This window comes from Mus musculus, chromosome 7 (assembly GCF_000001635.26).
Source record: "Mus musculus strain C57BL/6J chromosome 7, GRCm38.p6 C57BL/6J".
NCBI classification, from domain to species: Eukaryota; Metazoa; Chordata; class Mammalia; order Rodentia; family Muridae; genus Mus; species Mus musculus.
In genome coordinates, this window is record NC_000073.6 from 65,575,310 (window position 1) to 65,599,413 (window position 24,104).

A 24,104-nucleotide genomic window follows, 5' to 3' on the forward strand; every position below is an offset into this window, starting at 1 on the left:
CCACCTAATAGTGCCACTCCCTACGGTCAAAGCATTCAAACATACGGTGGTCATCCTATTTGGATACAAACTATTATAAAAAGTGACCTCCAGTGACTGGAGGTCACTTAGGAAGTGAAGAAGAGCTAAGAACCAAACCCAAAGTTTTACATGTGTCAGGCAAATGCTTTACCACTGAGCTCCACCCCATGACATTTTTATATTTTAAAATTATTATTATTGTTGTTGTTGCTATTGTTAGTGTTTTGTTTGTTTTTGAATACAGTAGTCTCAAAAATGTGTGGATCTCTATGTAGCTCTGGTTGTCCTGGCACTCATTTTGTAAACCAGGCTGATCTTGAACTCACAGAGATTCATCGGCCTCTGCCCCCACCACACCCAGACTTAAAAATACTTTTTTTTTTTTTTTTAATGGCACAGTTTCACTGAACTACCCAGGCTGGCCTTGAACATGTGATTCTCCTACCTCGGCTTCTGGAGCAGCTGGGATTACAGCAGCACATGGCTGAGCTCTAAAGACTTCTCTAGGATGGCAGCAGCCTCTCCCGCTTGGCCACAGTGGACACTGCTTCCCATGTAGAAACATTGTGTGTTTTTTTGGTGATTATTGGAAGAATTAAAACTTAGTTCTCAATTTTTTTGGTGAGCTCGCTATTTGTCTCATGATAATTCTTCCATTATGTCGTTTGTTTCTCACTGATGGACATGAGATTGTTTTAGGCACTCAGATGCCCCACCAGGTTTATTTGTAAATCTCTGAGTTTGCAACTGTTGACTCTTCTGTATCTAGTGTAGAGACATTAGAGACCCAGGCTCTTGGTGGAAAGAATACTCAGGAAATTGAGGAATAGGACCTATCCCTTCATTCAGCCAAAGGCAAAAGGATGCCTTAGTAGTGATGACAGTCCATAAATCCTGGGCTGTCTCCACCATGGCAGGACTCAGGGGCACCCAGGGGCCCAGCCTTCCTCTTGTGGAAACAAATGGAGATTTCCATTTCTCAGGAGAAGAAACTAGAACTGTGTAGACATAATGGGAGGGGTTTCTTAACAAGGTTTTTGCTCCTTGCAGCAAGTCTAAAGATCGGGGCTAGGGGGCAGCTTAGGTGGTAGATGCTTGCCTAACATTCCTGGGTATGATCGCCAGCTCTGCATAGAGCTAGGCATGGTGACACATGTCTGTCTATAAGCCCAGCAAATAAACCAGGCATGGTGGCACCTGTCTGTCTATAAGCCCAGCAAATAAACCAGGCATGGTGGCATCTGTCTGTCTATAAGCCCAGCACTTGGTAGGAGGAGGAGGAGGCAGGAAGATCAGAAGTGTGATGTCATCTTCAGTTACATAGCATGTTTGAGTCTAGCCTGAGCTACATGAGACCTTGTCCCTGAATAAATAAACAAACACATAAGACTGAAGCCTGTTGGGTGCTGGTGAGATGGCTCAGTGGTTAAGAGCACTGACTGCCCTTCTAGAGGTCCTGAGTTCAATTCCCAGCAACCATATGGTGGCTCAAAACCATCCATAATGAGATCTCATGCCCTCTTCTCGTGTGTCTGAAGACAGCTACAGTATACTCATATACATAAAATAAATTAAATAAAATCTTTAAAACAACAACAACAAAAAAGATTGAAGCCTGTTAGGAATAGATGCATCCCAACTCAGATTAGGGGCAATTTAGTTTTTTTTTTGTTTGTTTGTTTTTTTTTTTTTTTTTTTTTTAATTTTCAGAAACAGACTCATGGTTATGCTTTTTTTTTCTTCCTCTCTTTAATTATTTTTAAATGTTTACCCAAGTACAAAGGCCTTCCCTGTAGATCTTGGGGTATAACGCCCGGGGGTGACCTATACACATCTCTGACTTGAAAGTCTCTGATTGCGCTCTACAAAGCCCCTGTCTATGGGAGGAAGCCTGCACACTGTGCTCCGCAGGCTGCTGGCACTTGACAGGACAGGGCTGGCGCCAGTGTGAGGATTATGACACGGTGTCCCTGTAGCTTGCTTTTTCCTGCCTGAGGGGGAGAACTGAGCTGCTACTGTCTCCTCTCCTGTGGATCTGTTGGTTGCTTATTGCCTTCTGACAGGCACGCATTCCGGACTAGTCCCCTGATGCTTCCGCATGGGGCAAGTGCACTCTGTCTGTTTACGAGGACTTGTCGCTTCTGCAAGCCTCTCTCTGATCAGTAGATGTTGTGTATTTGTGCGTGGTGCAATTTATTCATCGTCTGGTTTATAATTTATGCTTGTGTTTTGCAATGCCAGGGATCATTCTGGCAACGTTTCAACAGTTTTGTCTATATGGCACAAGGCATTTTATATGTATGGATACAAATATATCAAAATTATAAATATGCCCAAATTATACAACAGTAACTCGCTTTAAATGTTATAATTTAAATTGTATGATTAAAATAAAAGCGTGTGAGCCAAGGACTTTAAAGAACACTCCACTCCCACTTGGTTCTTAGTCAGCCCTTGAGCTACAGAAATTAATGACCAGAGGGAAGCAATTATCTCACGTCTGTGGGTAGTGAGCTCGGACAGGCTCAGCCTCCTTTCCATCCGGCCCTATTTTTGTCCTTAATAGCGGCATTTATCTCAATTTTAGTTTTCAGTATTTTCTTTTACGAACTATGTAAAAAAGTTACATAGTACTCCTTTTAGGAGCACTGAAACCTCTGCCTGTCTGTATCTGGTCTTTCTTAAAGGGCTCTTCTGTAACCCCCTTCTGTTATCTTGTCAATTCTTGCATAAACTGTTGCTTTTCTTTAGCACTATCTAAAAACAACGGGAAAGGGCAAAAACAAGACTTTATTGGGCTCGTGGTGTCCTTGACCCCTATGGGTCCTCCGGTCTCCTTGCTCCCTTTCCTCTTCAGGACTCCAGGGCACTGTCTAATATCTGGCTGAAGGACTCTGCATCGGCTTCCATTGGTTGCTGGATGAAGTTTTTCCGGTGACAATTAAGCTAGGCGCTGGTACCGCAGATCCTGCAGGTGTGATAAACTGTAGGATGGAGGTTTCGTGGCTGAATTCTTTTCCCAACCCCTCCACTCGAGGCCTTGCCTGGTTACAGAAGATGGCTGGTTCAGCCTTCTTGTCCCGCAACACTAGGAGTCTTTGCTAGTGTCACCCACATATTCCATGGTGTTTCCATTGCATTAGATTTCTAGCTTACCCTCAAAATGCCCCCATTCCAGTCGTCTCTGACAGTATTCTCTCTCTCTCTCTCTCTCTCTCTCTCTCTCTCTCTCTCTCTCTCTATCTCTCTCTCTCCATAACCCCGAACTGATCCCTCCAGTTTCCATCCCCACCAGCCCCCAGTCCACCAAGGAAACCTATTATATTTCCCCTTCCCAGGGAGATCTTTGCACCCCCACCCCCACCCCCATTAAGCTCTCCCTGTTTCTAGCCTCTCTGAGTCTGTGAATTCTAGCATGACCATATTTTATGGCTAATATCCACTTATAAGTGAGTATATGCTGTGTTTTGTCTCTCTGGATCTGGGTTACCTCGCTCTGGATGATCTTTTCTAATTCCATTCATTTGCCAGAAATTTTCATTATGTCTTTATTTATTTGTTTTAACAGCTGAGTAATGCTTCATTGTTTAAAGGTGCCACTTTTGTTTCTTTGTTTGGTTTTTAAAATCCATTCTTTGGTAGTTTCTGTACAGTTTTTACCTTTGTTTGAACTCAGGCTCTGTTTTTCTGTGTGTGTGTGTGTGTGTGTGTGTGTGTGTGTGTGTGTGTGTGTTTTCTGGGAATGGAATCCAGGGCCTTGAGTTTCTAGGTTAATAAATGTGTGATCACTAAGACACCCTCAATCTCATTTGGTTGAGTATTTTAAGTGGTGAATCACCGAAACAGGAAACCAGGTTCATTCTTAAACAGCTCTAAATTCTAGGCATATTTATTGTGTGTAGCTGAATGCTGCCCCAGTGACTGATCCTCATAATCAAACATCTTCCCCCTGTAACTCCTCTCATGGTCAAACACCTGTCTCCCTGTAACTCCTTCCCATGGTTAAATATCTGCCCCCCTGTGACTCCTCCAATGGTCATACACCCGTCTCCTTGTGTCTCTTTCCCAAGTTTAAACATCTGCCTTCAGGAGCCACTGGAGTGAAAGACACCCTCCTTCTAAGCACAATACTCATTTAGATTCAGATATTTTAAGATGTTATTTTACATTTTTTTAAAAATTATATTCATTTACTTATTTGCAGGAAGAAGCCAGAGCACAGTTTGCAGGAATTGGTTCTCTACTTCCACCATGTGAGTCTTGGGGATTGAACTCAGGTCCCCAGTCTTGGCAGCAAGCTCTTCATCTACTGAAGCCAAATGCCAGGCCAGGTCTTTTAAGATACTCTTGATTCTAGGCTCAAGACTGGCCAACTTTTTACCTATATTCTAGGTAGAGGGATGGTTTCCAGGAATATGTGTTTGTAAAACATAATTTCAGAATGAATTTTCCTCAGAGTTTAGTAAGAAAGCAAGATGTGTAATACATGACTGAAAGTGTTAAATATTTAATTGCTAGGTTTGAGTCTTGAATATCCCCAGCTCATGATGCTGTTGGAAGTTGATGGAACCATGAGTCACAATAAACCTTTCTTCCTTTTAAGGTGATTCTCTCACAGTGTTTTGTCACAGTAATGGAAAGCTGACTAACCATTTACCTGGATCAGCCATTGGTTTGGTCCTATTGGAAGTCCAGTGCTTGGAATTTAGCTTGTCTCAACTTTTCATAACTCAGTTACTATTTTCAAGAGTTTTCCAAGTATAGCGGTCCTTTATGGTTGGTAGCAAGTAGGTATAGACCTGGGGAAGAATAACATACAGATTCTTGGAGAAACTGAGGCCAGTTTTATGTTCATAACTGACAAAAAAGTTTCCAGATGCAACAAGCTCTTTTTTTGCTTACTGTGTCCAAATGAAAAGGAGGGAGAAAGTATCTATAAGTAACTTGTTGAAAATTCACTTCCCCTGTGGGTGGTGCTTATGTTTAAAAAAAAAAAAAAGGTGACAGAGATCCCAAATTAGGGTGAGGCTTTTACTGTCTGGGGAAGGTGGCTATAAAAAGATAAGAATAAGGAAAAGACTATGACCAATAAAAAGAATGGGATCTTAATCATAGCCTTATCAACTTTATCAGCCACAACAAGGGCCAGAGGCAACCTCAATTATGACTTGTGTTATTAAGTCAACAACCCCCAATTTTCCTGACAGCAATTTTTTTGGTGCCAATATTTTTGGTCTTTTGCCTCCAAATACTAGCCTCCTATCGAAGTCAGGCAGCTTTAAAATGTGTATGTGTGCTTAAGTTTTATAAATAGAAATGAGCTTGTATGCCCATGGAAAGAATATAGTATTTATGTCACCTATATTTAACTTTTAAAATATTCATTTTTGTATAATGTTAACATTAAAATAGGTTGCTCTGAATTTATGAGGAGTACCACACATGTAATTAAAGACATTCTTCTTCTGTTTGTATTATACGTGCCTCAACTCTTAGTGAAAAAACAGTGTGTAGGAGAAAATGATATGTGTTTATAATAATAAAGGCATCACATGGGTTATTAATGAGTTAAAAATAGTCCCTTTGTGAATTTAGTTTGGCCAGTTTCAGATATTTCTGCATATTATCACACAAATGGCACATGGTCTTCAAAATTAGATAAATCAAATGCATCCTGGCTGAACACAAAGAAGTAATTCAAGAAGACTTCCAATTCCCCTGGATATGTAATGAAGATAGAAGCGGGAGTGGAATTACGACATCTCCAGGCAAATACACTAAACAGCCCTGAGCTGAACACTTCAGGTGGCTGAATGAGACCCTTTACATCACGTGCTTATGATGGATCATCTTGTCAGTGAGACAGGGTTTAGAATCACCTAGGAAACACAATTCTGAGTATGTCTGAGGGTCTTTCAAGAGAGGTTTAACTGAGGCAGGGAGACCCATCTGTGTGTGAATGGCTCCATTTGTTGGGCTGGAGTCCTGGAACGGATATAAAGGGGGAAACGATCTGAGAGAGAGTATGTACACACACACACACACACACACACACACACACACACATGCTTTCCGACTGTGAAGCACAGCCGACATGCTCTTGTTGCTACGATGGACGGTGTCGTAAACCATGAGACCAAATAAGCCCTTCCTTCTTAAGTTGCTTTTGTCCAGTGTTTGTTACAAGAAAAGTAGCTCACATTAAAAGGGGGAGAGGAGCCATACCAGGCACAGTGGCAAATTGTGCTGCCAGCTCCCAAGAGGCTGAGTTAGAAGGGTCACAAACTCAAGGGCAGTTTGGGCTACACAGAGGGTTTCAGGCCTGAACCCTGAGAGTTTATGTCCAAGCAGAGCAAAACAAAAATTTAAGAAACTAAGCAGTTCTTGGGTCCAACCCCTTCTACAGAGGAAAAACAAGTGCACATGTAATCTAAATGTGACTGAAAGATCTATGTTCCAGGAACCATAAATTCATAAACACATACAAACATGCATACATACATACATACATACATACATACACACATACATAAAGATAAACTCTAGCTGAGTTTGCTGGATTACCTATCACGTTCTTTGCTGACATGTGGGAAGTATTTGCTAGTTTCTGGATGGACGAGAGTTCAGCCTGCAGAGCTAGGCAGGCAGCGATGCTCTGTGGGGCACAGGCAGCTCACATGCAGGGAGTTTTGGATGGACTGTTGGTGTGAGCGCACAGCTGAGCCAGCTGCAGACAGAGGAGAGCTGTTGATGCTCCTGATGTCTCCCAGAGGCAGCTGGCAACGACCTGGGTCAGCACAAGCCGCTCGTTATCTTGATCTCTGTTGGCAGTTCTGAGGCACAATCCCTGATTCACTTCTTCCCTTTAGAAGGACAGAACACAAGGTAAATGGTTGTCACAAACTAAGATGTGTGTGTGTGTGTGTGTGTGCGTGCGTGCATATATGTGAAGGAGCGGTTCTGATGCTAAGGTCCTGTTCCTCAATTGGTTCCGTCAGTAAAGAAAGCCATGGACAAATTATTGGGCTGGAGGAATAGGTGGGACTTTTGGGTGTGTGTGTGTTTATGTGTATGTGTATGTGTATGTGTATGTGTATGTGTATGTGTATGTGTATGTGTGTACATGAGTAAATGGTGGAGGTGGGCGTCCATGCATGAGCTTGTATGTGGAAGCCAGAAATCAATGTTGAATATCTTCCATGGTCACTTCTTCATCTTACTTTTTGAAGCAGGGCCCCTTACTGAATGGGACTCATGGACTAAGCTAGATCACATGGACAGCAAGCTCCAGGGATGCCCCCGTGTCTGCTTCCCCAGTGATACAATGACAGGCATGTACCTCTGTGCCCAGATTTTTATGTGGGTGCTGGGAATCTGAGCTCAGTTCTCCATGCTTGCACAGAGAGCACTTTACCATCTAAGCCATCTATCCCCAAAGTAGGCTTATCTATAGACTAGGAAAACTTGATAGAAAAATAAAATAACAACAGATAAGACAGTGCCAGACAGCATACCTCTGGAGCATTCACTAGAACGCATTTGCTCTAACGTAAGCAATGGCTTTGGTTGTTGTTGACTACAGTGAATGATTGTCAGGGGTGGGTAAGATACTCCAATAGTCTTAGCGTTTTGTGATTAGAAGATGGAATCCATGTGGGGTAAGAATGTGGTAGGTCTTTGGTAGAGAAGTTTCTACTTTTACTCCAGTAGGAAAATTCAAATTAGATCAAATCCCCAGTGAGAGTTGGGATCCAGAGCATCTGTGCCACTGGGGTGGGGGGTGGAGGGGGGGTCTAACTACATGAACAGCCAGCACGGTCTAGGCTGTTCTGTGAAACATTGTGTCTTAAACTGCACTGTGTACATTGAACAGTTCCTGATTTGATAGATCTCCTACTTCTAGCAAATTCTCAGGATCTGGTCGGGGGACACAAGGCCAAGGCTCCTGGAGACCTGGAGCTAGTAAGAGAGAAGTTGGCTCCATTCCAGTTTGATCAGCACCATCTAATAAGTTACTGGAAGTTTAAAAATGGTGATGCTTGCTCTAAAAGCCAACATAGCATTATAATTTTTCAATATATCATAGACACTTGTCAGAGCTAGCTGTTCTCAACCTGAGAAAGCATAACTTCCAATGGGACATGAAGAAACACAGATGTCATTGATAGCCATGATTGCTGGGAAATGTTAATGTTAACGCTATTTGTTGTGAGGGTCATGGCATGCCAGATGCCTGATAATGTTTGAGAGATGTCTGCCTCTATTAATATAAGTAAGTGGATATGAATCTGCACCTGATTGGCAGCAGCCTCTGTCAATCAGTTTTTTAGTGTCTATGAGGTTTGGAAGCTCTAGCCAGTATGAAAATCTGCAGATGCTGAGGTCCTTTGTAGGAGATGGTACATATAGTATTTGTAGAGAGCTCATGCACATTGTCCTGTATATTTTAAGTCACTGCTAGGGGATCTGTGATGTTTTATGCAGTGTCAGTGCTATGCAAATGGTTGCTGAATCATAAACATTGTATTGTTCAGAGAATGATGACAAGAAAATATTTACATAGCTTTAGTCCAGTTGTAATTTTTTTCAAACATTTTGACCTTTGGATGCTGGAATCTATAGATACAGAACCTGTAACTATAGAGGGCTGATCATATAGCTGAATATATCTGGCTCTGCCCATGTGTTTGTTTCATCCACTCAGTAGGAAGAGTGGCCTTTCTGTCTCATGTACCACATGTGGTACCTCGGGGACGGCTTTTTCCCAGCAGAGGATGAACTAGGTGGGAAAGATACAGGAAACTTAACAGTTTGGACTCATCAAATTCTTAATGAAAATCATTTATAGATATGAGAACAAAACAGAACATGAATGAATGCCTTATCATTGCAAGGGAGAGAGAAAGTGGTAACACGTTTTTGAAGGAAGAGAACACCCAAATTAATGAAATCAGCTTGTGACTGGAGACTTTCACAAGGCTGAGACTGCTCAGTTGGTAAAGTGCTTACCACACTTATGTTTGGTCCCCAGAAACCACATATTAAAAAAGTGTGGTGATCCCAGCACTAGGGAGACAGAAATAGGTGGGTCTGGTTCATTCATTGTTCACCCAGCCTAGCCTACTTGGTGAGCTTCATACCACTGAGAGATCCTATCTCAGAAAACAAAACGAAATAACCAAGATGAGGAATGCATGGCTGTTAAATATTGACACCCAAAGTTGTCCTTTAGCCTTGAATGTGAGCACTTGATTGGGGTAAACACACACACACACACACACATACACACACACACACACACACACAAACACACACACAGGCTTTCACAACTGATATTTGAGAAACTAGTAAGTAATGAGATAGCAGTTCTTTTTGAGCCTCCATGGGCCTCCTAGAAAGCTGGACAATCATTCAGGGCCACAGTGACACTGTCTTCTCTGGATGAGACTCTCCACGATGCTGTCAGCAATCATCTGAGAACCAGGAAATACTTGGACATTGCAATTGTACTCTTGCCCTACTTGAACATTCACAATCAAGAGGTTCTGTACCTCAGCTGTACAAATTAGGGGGCGGGGTGTCAAGTACGCGCACTCGTGTGTGTGTGTGTGTGTGCGTGTGCGTGTGTGTGTGTGTCCATGTGTTTGTGTGTATCCATACACATTTTCTGTCTACTGATAACCTGCCTGGCATGATACAAAACATTTCTTGTTCTATTATATGTATAATCCCTGGCTTGTTCAAGTACCTTCTATGGCTAGCAGCAGCAGCAGCAACAACAAAGCAAACGAACTAAGAGGACTCAATGTAACAGCCTATCTGATTGAAACTAGATGCATACATTATTTCTGTCCTTTGTGCACTGTGGGCTTTGATCTGCATGTGGTAACCTTGTGTAGTGGTATGACTTCAGGTCTTGGTGATGCCCCTGACTTCCTGTGTATTGATTCCACGATCTCTTCTAATTTGACGCCGGAAACAATTCTTGCACAGCACTGCCCTTAGCAGACCCAGCTTCTCCTCCCTCTCACTAATGGAGATGTCTCCACTGCTAATACTGTCCTTCATACAGTCTATCAACCCTTGACTGAGCCTCACTAGCTCTCTCCATGACCACTGGCTTGGGTCCAGCTTGGAGGTAATTAGGTCATTCCTTTCTGGGTGGGGCTTCCTGATGGATGCTTACTGCTTACGTCAGCAGAGTGTTCTACTGGACATCCCTCTGAATGGACATAGGAGATTTTCCTTTACATCTCCTTCTACCTCACTGAAGAAAATACCAAGACCCACCAGAAAGGGATGAAAAATCCTACCTGTGCTATTAGAGATACGAAGCAGGACATTTGAATGGCAACTAAAAGGATCTATCAGTATGCACAGCTTGAATTATGAACCTATCATCTTGCCAAAGAAAGCATGCGTTACTGCTTGTCTATGAAATGCCTCCCAAAGGCTCGTGTTGAGGTGTGGTCCCAGGATGATAATATTATTTTGGAAAGATCTGGAACTATTAGGAGGTGTGGAACGGCTGGTTAAAGTAGGTGACCATAGATGTATTCTTAAAGGGTGTATCTCGTCCCAAACTCCTCCCTCCAGCTCTCAGTTTCCTGTCCACTATGAGTTGAGAGGCTCCTGAGAGATGGTCTGGTACATTCTGACACCATGATGTTCTGCCCTAGCATGCAGATCACATGATCCTGGACTGTGCTCTCTGAAGCCATGAGCCAAATTGAATCAATCTTCCCTCGTTGAAAGTTGTTCTCCCGGGTGTTTTGTCAGAACAACAAGAAAAGCAACCAATTCAGAAATAGTTCTCAGCTTCGGTCAACAAACCTCTCCATGTAGATAAGAGACTAAGATGAAAAGTAGCCTTGGTATTAAATGCCTTAGTTCTGTATGTGTTAAGTACCGTCTGCATATAGCTATTTTATAGAGTCTTGGATTAAAAAAAAAAAAACAGGGCAATTCAACAAGTACTTGTATGGTTCAGGAAACTATGACAAGAACAGACTTTCTAAGCTATGAAATCAAATGTTGAACCTATTTTCAATATTGACCACATCTTTGACTATGCAGGTAGACTGCTGGCTGTCACTTGTACGCACATCTGTGTTCTTCCACGTGTGGCCCTGTCTTCTTTCCTAACCCTCAAAACAAATTTATGTTTCCTTCACAAAGGAAAGCAAGCGTTCGGATGTTAGGGTGTGCGCCTTCCACTCCAGGACGCAGCGAGCTGCCGAGCGCTGAGTCAGCAGTTCAGCGGCTAGCAAGTCCCTACTCCTGACAGCTGTTTATTTCTCTCAGTGTAATTTCAGAGAAAAATATCCAGAAGGGATTTGGTGCCCTAGATCTATCAGACAACATGTGTAAAATAGTCTGTCATTTTACAGCATGAAACGCTAACTCTGGATAATCACATCACCAATGGTTAGAACCTCAGTAATTATTTATCTGAATTCAGGTTAAAGGGGGAGGGGGCTGTTAAAGCACACAGCGGATAATGGGTAATGGGTAGGAATGTAAAGACTTGAAGTGTAACAGTGGTGCTGGGTGACAATGTTTTCCAGCATTTTAAGGCAAGCAAGGGAAAATAGAATTTGAAAGACTCTTTCAAATAGATCAGATTCAGGTCCCGCTTTCTGCATCAAAAACACAGCTTGCTGACTGGCCTCTGGCAGTGGGGCTGCTCTAACATTAGGAAGCTTCGAGGTCATCGCCAATGAGGCATGAAGGAGCTCAGATCAAAAGGTGTGAACCCTTCAGGCCCAGCCGGGAGGGAGCCTGGGCTACAGGCCAGGGTGGAATCTCCAGACAGAAGCTTCCCCAGAGAGGAAGATGAGAGCAATTTGATTTGTAAAAGCTCATGGTTCCAGAAAAAGGAGACAGAACTGACAGTATCCACACAGATAGCAAGTATCAAACAGTATTCACACAGAAATTCCCTGATCTCCCGGTGTCTTGCTAGCTGCATGAGATTTAAAACACCAACTAAGACAAAAAAAATTAGTTAAAATAGTCAAAATATTAACAAAAGAATTAAAGTGGCACACTAGAAAGTATCTACTTAGAAAAGAAGGCCATAAAGCAGGAACATTAACAACATTAACAAAACAAACAGAATTGTGTCATGACCTACATATGTACAGAGAGAAATCAGTAAAGTGGCAGACAAAAGCCAGGCTAGGTAGCCTGTTCTCACAACTCCAGCACTTAAGAGACTGACAGAAGGATTGGGAGTTCAAGACCAACCTGGGTTATTTTGTAAGACCCAGACTGAAAAGCAAAAATAGCAGATACAGTTTTGACTGCATCGAGAATAACACTAAATATGAATGAACCAAGCTTTCCATATCAAACGGCAGAGACCGTCAGGTTGGTTAGATTTTAAAAGGAGCATCCAACTCTTGTGCTATCCTCAGAAGAGATTGGAAGCAAGAGAATGAAGGTTAATTGTCCAAATAGTGACTTTGTGAGTGGCTGGGATACTATGAAACAAAATAAACTTTGAGACAAGAAAAGGAGTTGAATACAAAGGAGCCTTCACTTAAAGCACAGCCCAATGCTTTACATGAAGGAATCATTCTGTATGTTGAAGACTGCTATGTATCTGTGCCTATAAATGACACGATGGCATATGCTTACCGTTACAGTGCTACATAGAATAGTTCACCACTTGTGTCCCATCTGTTTGTTCTCCTTCACTCCCCCTGCTAAGCTCCTGACAACCAATCGGTCCTGCCTTTTCAGACTGTCTTCTTTTAACTAGTACTTTGGTTATTTTCTCATAGGCATGACACAATACCCCCAAAAATAAATAGTGTAAGGGAGGAAGGACTTCTTTTGGCTCAGTTTCATGACAAGAAAGGCATCTGTGGCTTATGATATAGCTAGTTATACCTCTGCAGATCAGAAAGCCAAGAGGTCTGGCTATGTAAAACCTCTAGCCCTGTGGCCCTACGGCTAGCTAGACATAAGGTTCCACAACCTTTAGTGTGCTGTTCAAACACACTAGTCACTGGGTGACGTTTCATACGGAAAACTTAACATGTAGCAATACAAATCTAAGATCCTTCAGCTTAAGTTTATTTACCATTGAGTAATATTCAAGTGCTTGGCTGTACCACGGTTTGCCTACAAACCCACGTACTGAGGTATGTTTGGCTATTTCCAAGTTTTAGAGAGTCAAAGTAAAGATGGTATTAACCTTCCTAGGCAGTTGTGTGTGGGCTCCTGATTTCAGTTTACTTAGGTAAAAATGGAGGGGTGTGATTGATAGATCCTTTGATAAGCCTATGCTTAATTTTGTAGTAGACTGCCAAGCCGTCTTCCGTTTTATATGCCCATGAGCAATAAATTGGTGTTCCAATAGCCCCACATCTTCTCTGACACCTGCCATTAATTTCATCTTCCTTTGCACTATCTTCCTAGGTGTGGGATGACTTCATAGAGTTGTTTTAACGTGCAGTTCTCTAACAGTGTTTGTTGAGTACTCGTTTGCCATCTGTGTATTTTATTTCATGGAATGTCTCTTAAGATCTGCTTTCCATTTTAAAATATTAAAATGGTAGGGTTTTTTTTATTGCTGAGTTCTGGGTTCTTTGTATATCTTGAATGACAGTCCCTCATTGGGTAAGGTTTTTTTTTTTTTTTAACATTTCAAATGTTATCCCAGTTCCTGGTTTCCCCTTCCCTCTCCCCCTGCTCATCTACCCACTCACTTCTGCTTCCTGGCCCTAGCAGTCCCCTGTCCTGAGGCATCGAGCCTTCACAGGACCAAGGGCCTCTCCTCCCGTTGATGTCTGACTAGGCCATCCTTTGCTACTTATGCAACTGGAGTCATGAGTCCCACCATGTGTTCTCTTTGGTGTGGTTTAATCCCTGGGAGCTCTGGGGGTACTGGTTAGTTCATATTGTTGTTCCTCCTATGGGGCTGCAAACCCCTTCAGCTCCTTAGGTCCTTTCTCTAGCTCCTTCATTGGGTAAGTCTTTTGCAAATATTTCTATCAGTCCAGGGCTTCGTGTTCTCCCCACAGCCCTCATTATTTTTTGAGACAGGGTCTCACTATGTAGCCCTGGCTAGCTTGGATCTCACTACAGAGATCTGCCTGCATCTGCCTCCCAAGGGCTGGGATTAAAGGTGCGTGACACCATGCATAGAAAGTTCTTGTTGTCTTGCTTTTGCTGAGCCTAAGTTTTTAATTTAGTGAAACTCAGTTTATCAGTTCTTTGTTTCCTCACAAGTGTCTCATTAGGTGTTATTATTATTATATTATGTTATTGTTATTATTTGTTGTTATATTAAAAGAGACATCGCCACCCCAGGTGACCTAAATTTTTCCCATGTTACCTTCTAGGCATTCTGTAATTTTGTATCTTACATTTGGGATTATGCTCCATTTTGAGTTAATTTGTGGAAGGGCTACGTTCTGTGTCTAGCTTCATCTCTCTCAGTGTTTATCCAGATCCGCCCCCCCCCCCTGCTTCCTTTCCTGAAGGTTCTCGCCTGCTGTGTCCATTTGACTCCGTTGTCAAAGGTCAATTAACTGTACTTATGTGGATCTAATTGTGCGCTACATGTTTACCATATATTCTTTCACCAGAATTACAGTGTCTTGAAGGTTAGGACCATCAATCTTTCAACTCTTTTCTTTTTCAGTATTAGGTTGGCTAATTCTGGAGTCTTTTGGATCCCCACAGCTTTCAAAACACCTTCCTGGGATTCTGGTTAGGATTGTACTGAGTCTAGAGATTAAGTGAGAGAGAAATGACATTGAGCAATATTGAGTCTGTCTAGCCATTAACATGAAATATCTTTTTCAATACCCTGGTTGTTTCTTCATCAATGTTTTATAGTTTTATAACATAAAAATTGTAAATATTTTGTTAATAGCAAAGTGTTTTGAGTAGCAATCTTATAAGCATCATTGTGTTTCTGATTTTTTAAATTTTATTTGTTCATTGCTGTTAGTGGGAAAGAAATTGACCGTTGTATAAACTGAGTTTCTTTGTATGGCATCCCATGGAAAGAACCATGTCATGTGTAAAACAGTATACATTTATGTTTATTTCTTCTGTTCCATTTATAAGTCAAGCAAAGAGTTTTTCCTGGAAACCAAATCAACTAGGATCTGCATATTTGATTTCCTAGTCTCCAGAACTTTAAGAAAATTAATTTCTGGATTCTTGAAGGAATTTCTTATTTATTTACACTAACAAGATATCTACTTATGGACTCATGTTGATGATTTCTGTAGGTGTACGGTGGATGCAAATGGCTACTTGTGAAAATCCAGCACCCCTTCTGAGGTCTGGCAGAAATCAAAAGCATGGCAAGTTTTGCATGTAGATGCATCCAATTTTATACTTAATATATTTTACTATATTTTATTGGAAAGCTCTTGTGTTTTTTAAATGTGTCTTGCAAACTGGCGAAACTGTAATACCAGTAGATATTATATATTGCAGTGTCATGTATGAATGAGCAGAATTGAAAATGCTTTTCAGGTGATTTTTTCTGTCGCCTTCCTCCTAAAGCCTGTTTGAATGTCATGTAGGCCAAGAAGTGGAATCAATTCCCAGGTGAGATGACTTATCCAGCACACTTGATATGATTTCTAGCCTTTAAAATTTGCTGTTTTAGCCGGGTGTTGGTGGCGCACACCTCTAATCCCAGCACTTGGGAGGCAGAGGCAGGCGAATTTCTAAGTTCAAGGCCAGCCTGGTCTACAAAGTGAGTTCCAGGACAGCCAGGGTTACACAGAGAAGCTCTGTCTCAGAAAAAAAAAAAAAAAGAAAGAAAAAAATTGCTGTTTTATAGGCAAGGATGTGGCCTGCTTTAGGGAACTCTTCTTTTGTATGTTCTGCTGTTGATTGATGTTGTTGATGCATGAAGGTCTGTTAGATCAGGTTGTATAGTGCCATTTAGTTCAATAGTATCCTCACGGGAATTTCATCCTGTTAGAACTGCAGCCAGTGGTGCCAAAGACCCTAGTTTTAACTGTGACTTGTCCTATTTTGTTCTAGATTTTCCCTCATGTACTTGATTTTTACATATGTATGTGTGTATGTGTTCATGTGTGTAGATGCAATTCAGTTTATACAGCAGTCAATTTGTTTTCCACTGGTAGCAATGAACAAATAAAATTAAAAATCAGAAACACAAGGATGCTTATAACATTGATACTCAAGATTAGGATATGCCTGCACATGTGTGGGAGGAGATGGAGGCCTGAGGTTGATATCCAGTGTCTTCCTGGATTGCTCCCCATTTTATGTCTCTCACTGACCCCCGAGGTCACCAATTATGGCTTGTCTAGCTAACCAGCTTGTCCCAAGCAGATCCTGTCCGTGCTGCTCGAGTGTTGGGCCTACAGGCAGCTGCATGCACACCCAACGTTTACACGGATCTGGAGATCCAGCTCAGCTAGCTCCTCATGCTTATGCAGCAGACTCACTTAACTCGCAGGGCCATCTCCGCAGCACTAACTACCTCGTGTACCTTGACCCTCTTGTATTAGATTCATGCGTGTGAAGGGTTTTATGTCTCCTTTGAGAACCAACCTTTATCTCTGTGTGATGCTCATCCTCGTCCTGATCATCTCTTCTTCATAAATCTATTCTTTTAGAAATTTCAGATTTCTTTTAATTGATGTTATCATTGTATTTACATATATCATTTTCTTGGAAGCTACACATGTCTCCTATTTAGTGTGGGTCTCTAGTAGTTGGATCTCATACTCAAATGGTGTTTTTCTCCTCCTCCTCCTCCTCCTCCTCCTCTTCTTCTTCCTCCTCCTCTTCCTCATTCTGGATAGATTCTCATTGTGTAGCTCCAATTGACCTAGAACTCACTGTGTAAACCTTAAATTCACATAGATCCACTTGTCTATCTCCCAAGTGTGGGATTAAAGGTGTACACAACACCTGGCATGGTCTGTATCTTTTAATTAGTTTATTTAAGCAGTTTATTTTAAATGGTTATTAGTAAGTCTAGGTTAATGCCTCTTTTATAAGAAACTTTTTAAATGATCTCTTTCTTTCTTTGGACCCAGTTTCCCATCTCTGTGTTAAGGGTTTTCTTGCTGTGAAGAGACACCATGACCAAGGAAACTCTTATAAAGGAAAACATTTAATTGGGGCTGGCTTACAGTCTCAGAGGTTCAGTCCATTATCATCATGGTGGGACATCCAGGCAGACATGATGCTAGGGAAGGAACTGAGAGTTCTACATCTGGATAAGCAGGAAGCAGGAAGAGACAGTTAGCCACTAGGTCTGACCTGAGTTTCAGAGGCCTCAAAGACCACCCCCTAGTGACCTACTTCCTCCAACAAAGCCACACCTACTCCATCAAGGCCACACCTCCTAATAGTGTCATTCCCTATGGACCTATGGGGTCGTTTTTATTCAAACCATCACATGCTGCACCCACTGGCCTAGAAATTTCTATACAGCTCAGACTGGCTCAGGATTCACAATCCTTCTGCCTCGGTCAGCCAAGTGCTAGGATTACAGGCATTCACCATCACAACCTACATCACAACCTTTATGCTTATTCCCTTTGTATTTCTGGCTAATTTCTGCTTTTTCCAGTTTTAATTATCTCATATGGTTTATCATATCTATGATGCTTGTTAAGGTGTGTGTGTGTGTGTGTGTGTGTGTGTGTGTGTGTGTGTGTACTAACTCACAAATAATATCACATTACCACACTGACCCTCAGGTAACACATAGACTTTTTCTTTCCTTCATTTCTTTCTCTCTTCCTTCCTTTCTTTCTCTCTTCCTTCCTTTCTTTCTCTCTTCCTTCCTTCCTTCTTTCCTTCCTTCCTTCCTTCCTTCCTTTCTTTTGACTCTTTTCTTTTCCTTTTTATTTTTTATTTTTCTTATTTATTTTTTATTTCTTTTGTCAGTGTCTCATAGCCCAGTTTGGTCTGGAACTCGCTGACCTCCCTCCCTCCTGTGTGCCAGGACTAAGGGTGTATGCTTCTACACTTGCCAGTACAATTCCATTTTAAAGCGTCTCTTTCCGATTCCTTCCTCCCGTTGCTTATAGCATTTTTGCCTTATTTATCCGTACGACTTTACCTCCTAGATTTGCTTATTCTAAACAAACCTTCCGGCCACATGAATTAAAGATGAGAAAAATAAAATATTTTTGAGACAAAGCCTCATACGTCCCAGGCTGGCCTCAAACTCTCTGTGTAGCAGAGGTGACTTTGAAATTGTGATTCTCCTGATGGTTTCTTTCCTGTATTCTGGTGACAAATGAGCACCATTCTCCCAGTGTGTGCAATCCCAGAGACGGAATCCAGGACCCCGAGCAAGCAGACTACCAACTACATACCAGAGCTTTATTATTTTTTAATTTAAGTTTGTTTTTAAGAGTCTCTCTGTAACCTGTGACCTACCAGGGACTCTCCATGTAGTCTTGCCTGGTTTCAGATTCGTAGAGATTCACCTGCCTCTCTGGCTTTCCAGCACTCAAGTTAAAGGGGCCAACACACCTGTCTCTCTTCACTGATTTTTTTGAATCAATAATAATATAGGAAATATAATATATATACATACATGTATATATATATATGTATATATATATATATATACACACACACATGCATATAGCACAGTGTCTCTGTGTGGCAGAATGGAGATTCAAAATGTAAAAAGTACTCATAGTGCAATGTAAAGTGAAAATTTTTCTCCTGTCCATTTCTGTCTCCCATGAGGCAACAACAGGAATGGTTTCCTATTTTTCTTCCCCAATTTATTTTCTGCACATGAATAATGCATATTTGTACTATTCCATACTCTTTTTCTTTTTTTACCAAAAAAGTGACAGAATATGAAATCTCCTATTTTCATCTGGACTCATCAATGCATATATAGTCTTCCCAGTAGAACACTGCTCCACTCTATGAGTCTCAGGGATGTAGACTCCACCCTCAGAGCTGGGAGTGGGTGATCAGAGGATGGCCCATTCCTTTGCCAGAGATATACGAAAACTGGGCAAAAGATTCAATGCAGGACAAGGAACAAGCTAAGGTATATTTTGGGCCTGCAAGAAAGTCTTTTCTTTCAGATAAACTGGGGGTGGGGATCAGACTGTCTCTGGATAAGATACACTGTCTCTGTGGTACAGTAGAGAGGACGCAGATCCTTCGGGGGCTGAAACTGGAAAAACTGAAGGGCTCAGATTAAACCAGCCTCAAAGCCTGATGCAGTATCATTCTTGAACGCATAAGAGGAGAGAGTGAGGCCATTTCTAGCAGTCTAACATGGGATAAGAGGTACTGAAGTAGGAACTGTTGCATCTAATATAAGGGAATTCTAAATCCAGTAATGATATCTAGACTGGCTTTTGCTTCCCACGAAGCTCACTGAAAGAAAGGCTCTCCCACGTTTATTTGAGAGTAACTTGTAAGATAGAGCTCCTGTCCACACTGCACAGATGAGGAAACGGAGAGGAAACGGAGGTGTGGATGGGAAAGGAAGTTGTGGACAGGAAAGTACTCGTGGCATGAGAACAAAAGAAGGCTCTTTGTGCTACGGAACAAAGAGCCATAGCTTTTAGGTTGGGGAGGAACAACTGGACTCTCATTGCAGGCTTTTTTTTTTTTTCTTACTTTGAGATTCTTTTCCTTAGCTGGACAAAGTGGCAGACACCCCTAATCTCAATATAGCAAGACCCTGTCTCAGACACAAAACCAAAATGGTTACTTCCCTGAAGCGTTAGTTACATTTCTCATTGTTATGAAGGAACACCTGGCAGACGCTACTTAAAGGAGAAGAGATTTATGTTGGCTCACTGTTTCATCCTATTAGGACTGGGAAGGCAGGGCTGTCATGGAAGTACAAAGCAGCAACCCCTTCCTTACATCTTGGCAGATCAAAGAGCAGAGAGCCTGGACCAGAAGGGGATTTAACCTTCAAGGCCCTCCCCCAGTGACACGCCTCTGCTTGCCACACCTCTCCTTCCAAAGGTTCTAACAGCTGCCCAATACAGCAACAATCTGGAACCAAGCATTCAAATACATGGGACTTGGGTGAGGGGCATTTCACATTCCAACTTGCTCCTCAACCATGGAATACCCTGGATTGAGACATTTGCACAAAAACAGCCTTTAGGAACATCAGCACTGAAAGGTTCTGAGACTTTGAGACATAGTGTAGAGGCGGAGACCACCCCAGAAGGATCCACCATGGTTGCCAAGGTTTCCACTGCTCCCATGATGTGGCCTCCAACCATGGATCACCACATCCTCGAGCTTTAATGGCCCAGGTGCCAACGGGTCACCCCCTGATGTACATCGTGCCAAGAAAAGACCATACAGTCCCCATTAACGCTCTCCATTATTCAGTAGTAGAGCTGTCATGTGTTTTAGTCTGCTTTCTGATGCTGTAGCTGCATTCCATAGATTGGTGTTACTCTGAGATAGAAGTCTATTTCGTTGATAGCTCAAGAGAAGGAGCAGAGAAGAGCTGGGTGGCAGTTGGGAGCCTTTTTGCTACATTGTAACTGCTTGGTGCTTGCTTGGGAGCCTTTTTGCTACATTGTAATAAGGTGAAAGAGAGCAGGTAGGTAGCTCAGCATGTCTCCTTCTTGGCTTTCAAAGCACAAATGAGTGCAAGGGGGATCTCACTTCATGCCCTCAACTTAATCCTAGTCACTTCCCAAAGGTCTTACCTCTAAATACATCAGCATACAATTTTGGGAGGTTGTGTTTTTAACACATAAACTACGGGAGAGTGCATTCAAACCATGGCAAAGTCCTGGGCTAGGAAGCCCCACCGGCCATGTTCCTACAGCCTCTGGGGGCTTGCCCTCTCCAAAAATGCAGTCTGGTAAACACTGTAGCTACCCTTCAGCCACCTCCTTTTGCTGGAAATGCTTTTTTTTTTCTTCCTGCCGTTTCTTTTACTGCTTCAATTAATCTAAAAAGAATTCAATCCAAAAGGTGAGAATACAGTTGATGATAGGGTCTGGGAGCTGCTCTCCATCGGCAGTTGAGAAAAAAAAAAAAAAAAAAAAAGCATGTGTGAACAATAACATCCTTGGTTTAAAAATGGACTCACCAAGCTTCAGCTGAGCGTATCCTAAGTGTGTGCTTTGGATACGGGCTGGGCATGCACTACACACACATCCCTTTGTGTCTCCACCACTCTGGGCACAGCACAATGGCATGACACGTGCCTTTTATTTCCAACCTTAGGTTCATTTTTAGATCCCAGGGCACAAACTGGAATCCAGGAAGTGTGAGTTTTTCTCGAACTAACCTGAAAAAAAGGGTTTTCTCAGCCTCTTCAAAACGAAGCTGCAGAGTTCACAACAGTTTTAATTATAACACACTAAATAAATACGCTGAGCGGCTCTTTGCTCCGAGATCGAGGTCTCTATTTTTATCTCCAATGTTCTGAGTGGGTTATTGGGTGGCTGAACATCAACAACTTCCATGTCACTGCACTGACTGCTAAGAAAATCATCTGTACAAACAGGAAAATGGAGCAAAAAGGTTTTAAAGATCCTATAAAAAAAAAAAGAAAGAAAGAAAGAAAGAAATTGTCTTTCCAAGCCAGCCATAGTGGTTCACACTGGTAATCTCAGCACTTAGGAGTCTGAGTCAGGGAAGATCACGAGATCGAGGCCAGCCTGGGATATATAGTAAGACAGTGCCTCAAAACGCAAAACAGAAAAAAACATTACTACCATCTCAGTGACAACAAAAGCATGGCCCTGAAATAAACTTAAGTTATTGTTCTGCTGAATTTCCAAAGCTCCTGGAAAGGGGGAAAATTCTTTTTGATCAATGTTTTCCAGGGCCTCGACGTTTAAGCCAGGAAGATAATGGTCACCCTAGTTGTTGCCACACCCAAATCTGGAAGAAAAGTCAGGGCCATTGAGCAAAGCATTCACACTGTGGTTAGTTGTGGGATGAGAAGAGGCCTTATGGCTGCCCTGTGCTCCCGGCTCTTGACCTCATTTCTCTGGACCCTCCAAGAAGGTTCTATCTGAAAGCTTAGTGTCTATTCCCGTGGAAATGCATATGTCTGTAGACCCAACTGTAGAAATCCTAGAACCAGTTCTTCAAGATCAGCCTAAGAAAGAAATCTTTCTCATGATGGAAAACCTGATGCTGGGAGAAGATAGTAGCTTTAGGAGAAATTAACAGTGGTGACAGGTTTGCTCACTTACTTTTCAAAGCAACCCATATTAGGAATCTTAGGAAAGTAAGACTTATGGAAGTGAACAGAGGAAGACCACACTTCAGTGAGTAGACAAAGATGGTGTTTAAGACAAAGCTATAATTTATATCATGATTATGTCTGAATCAAAGAACTGTTCCTTGCAGTGCATTAAAAAAAAAAGAGGCCTATAAACACTGTCATGTGCTACTTAACAGTGCTCATGATGAACCCTTAAGACTCTATCACCAAGGGCAGAGCCAAAGGCTCAGTTGATAAAACAATTGCTTTAAAAGAATGATGGCCTGACTTCAAGCCCAGTAAATAGTCTGTGTTAAACAACATAACAAAAGAAATGAACAAACAAAAATCAGGTGTGGTGGAACATACTTATTCCCCCAGCACAAACGAAACAGAGAGAGGCAGAGGCTGGCCAGCTTAGCCTACTTGGTGAGTTCTAGGCCAGTGAGAAACCTTGGCTCAGAAATAAAGATGACTCACACCTGAAGAACAACAGCCAAGCTGCCCTCTTGCCTCCATGCACAGATGCACATGTGTGTACACGCACATACATAAACACATATATGCCAAGATACATACACAGAAAACGAAGACCTATTCTCTCACCTGGTGATGATGTATATGGTCATTTGCTTCATGTATGTACACTCTGTGTTCTTACGCAATAATGAAATCACCCAACAGCCCATTTCCCAGAGTAGCCCAGTGTTCAGTGGTGAGTGACCGCATCTCAAGTGCCTTGATTGAAAAGCTTTGTTACTGACTGTACAAGGAGTTTTATGCAAATATAGTCTTCATTCTGAGTGCTCAAATAATACTGTACCCTGCATAATTATTAAATTAATTATTTCAGAACAGAATGGGCTATGTTAAATGTCTCCTTATAAATTTTGAATTGTAAAATATACCTAAGAGAACTATAGCACCTTAACCATTCTCCAGTGTCCAGTACTGTTAGCATATTTAGTTCCACAATCAACATCTTTGGATCTTTCTCATCTTAGAAAACTGAAATTCTATACCCATAAATAACACCTCTCACTTTCTATCTCTCCAGTCCCTGGCAACCAACATTCTGCTTTCTGCTTCTACGAGTTTAACTACGGCATGCAAGCAGTCACTTGTCTGTGGGTGTTCTAAATCTCACTCATGTTGTAACACGTGCTAGAATGCCCTAATGTTAAAGACTATTTCACTGTACGGGTGAGCGTCCCTGCTACCCAGTCATCCACTGATGGACAGTTGGGCTGCCTCATCTTTGAGGGGATGAATACTCAGAAGTGTAATTGTGGCTCAGGTGGTAGCTCCAATCTGAGAAAGCATTCTTCTGTCTTCCATAACTGAGATACCATTTCTCATCCCTCTGGTGGTCACAGGGATTCTGACTCCCTACATCCTCTGATGATCAATAGTAGCCAAACTAATGGAAGAGAGATGGTACCTCATAGTATAGTTCCTTGTACTTCCATTATTATCCCTCCCTCCGTCCCTCCGTCCCTCCGTCCCTCCGTCCCTCCGTCCCTCCGTCCCTCCGTCCCTCCTTCCCTCTTTCCCTTCCTCCCTTCCTCCCTCTCTCCCTCCCTTCTTTTCCTCCAGTCTTGTAAACATTTGGATGTAGTGGAGATCAAGCCCAGGGCCTCAGGCATCCTAGGCAAGAGCTGTACCACTGAGCCACACCTCAGGCCCCCACTGTGACTGATTTGCATTTTCCCTACTGCCCAGTACCTTAGATAATACTCATTAACTATGTTTTTTTTCTGTAAAAATGCCTTTGAGAATTTGATAGGGATCATGTTCAGTCTGTATATTCCTTTGGGTAGTATTGACATCTTAGCAATAGTTAGTCTTCCATTTCATGAATGCGGACTGCATTATAATCTAT

At 42.1% G+C, this 24,104-nt stretch overlaps 1 long non-coding RNA gene across 1 annotated transcript in view; it reads left to right on the forward strand.

The window, feature by feature from the left end:
• Window positions 1-6,721: 6,721 nt before the first annotated feature.
• The window catches only part of BC046251 (cDNA sequence BC046251), a 37,317-nt gene continuing 19,934 nt past the window's right edge, over window positions 6,722-24,104 (forward strand). Inside the window, exon 1 of the long non-coding RNA NR_131060.1 lies at window positions 6,722-6,906. This is a non-coding gene — a long non-coding RNA (cDNA sequence BC046251). The remainder of the gene's footprint in view (window positions 6,907-24,104) is intronic.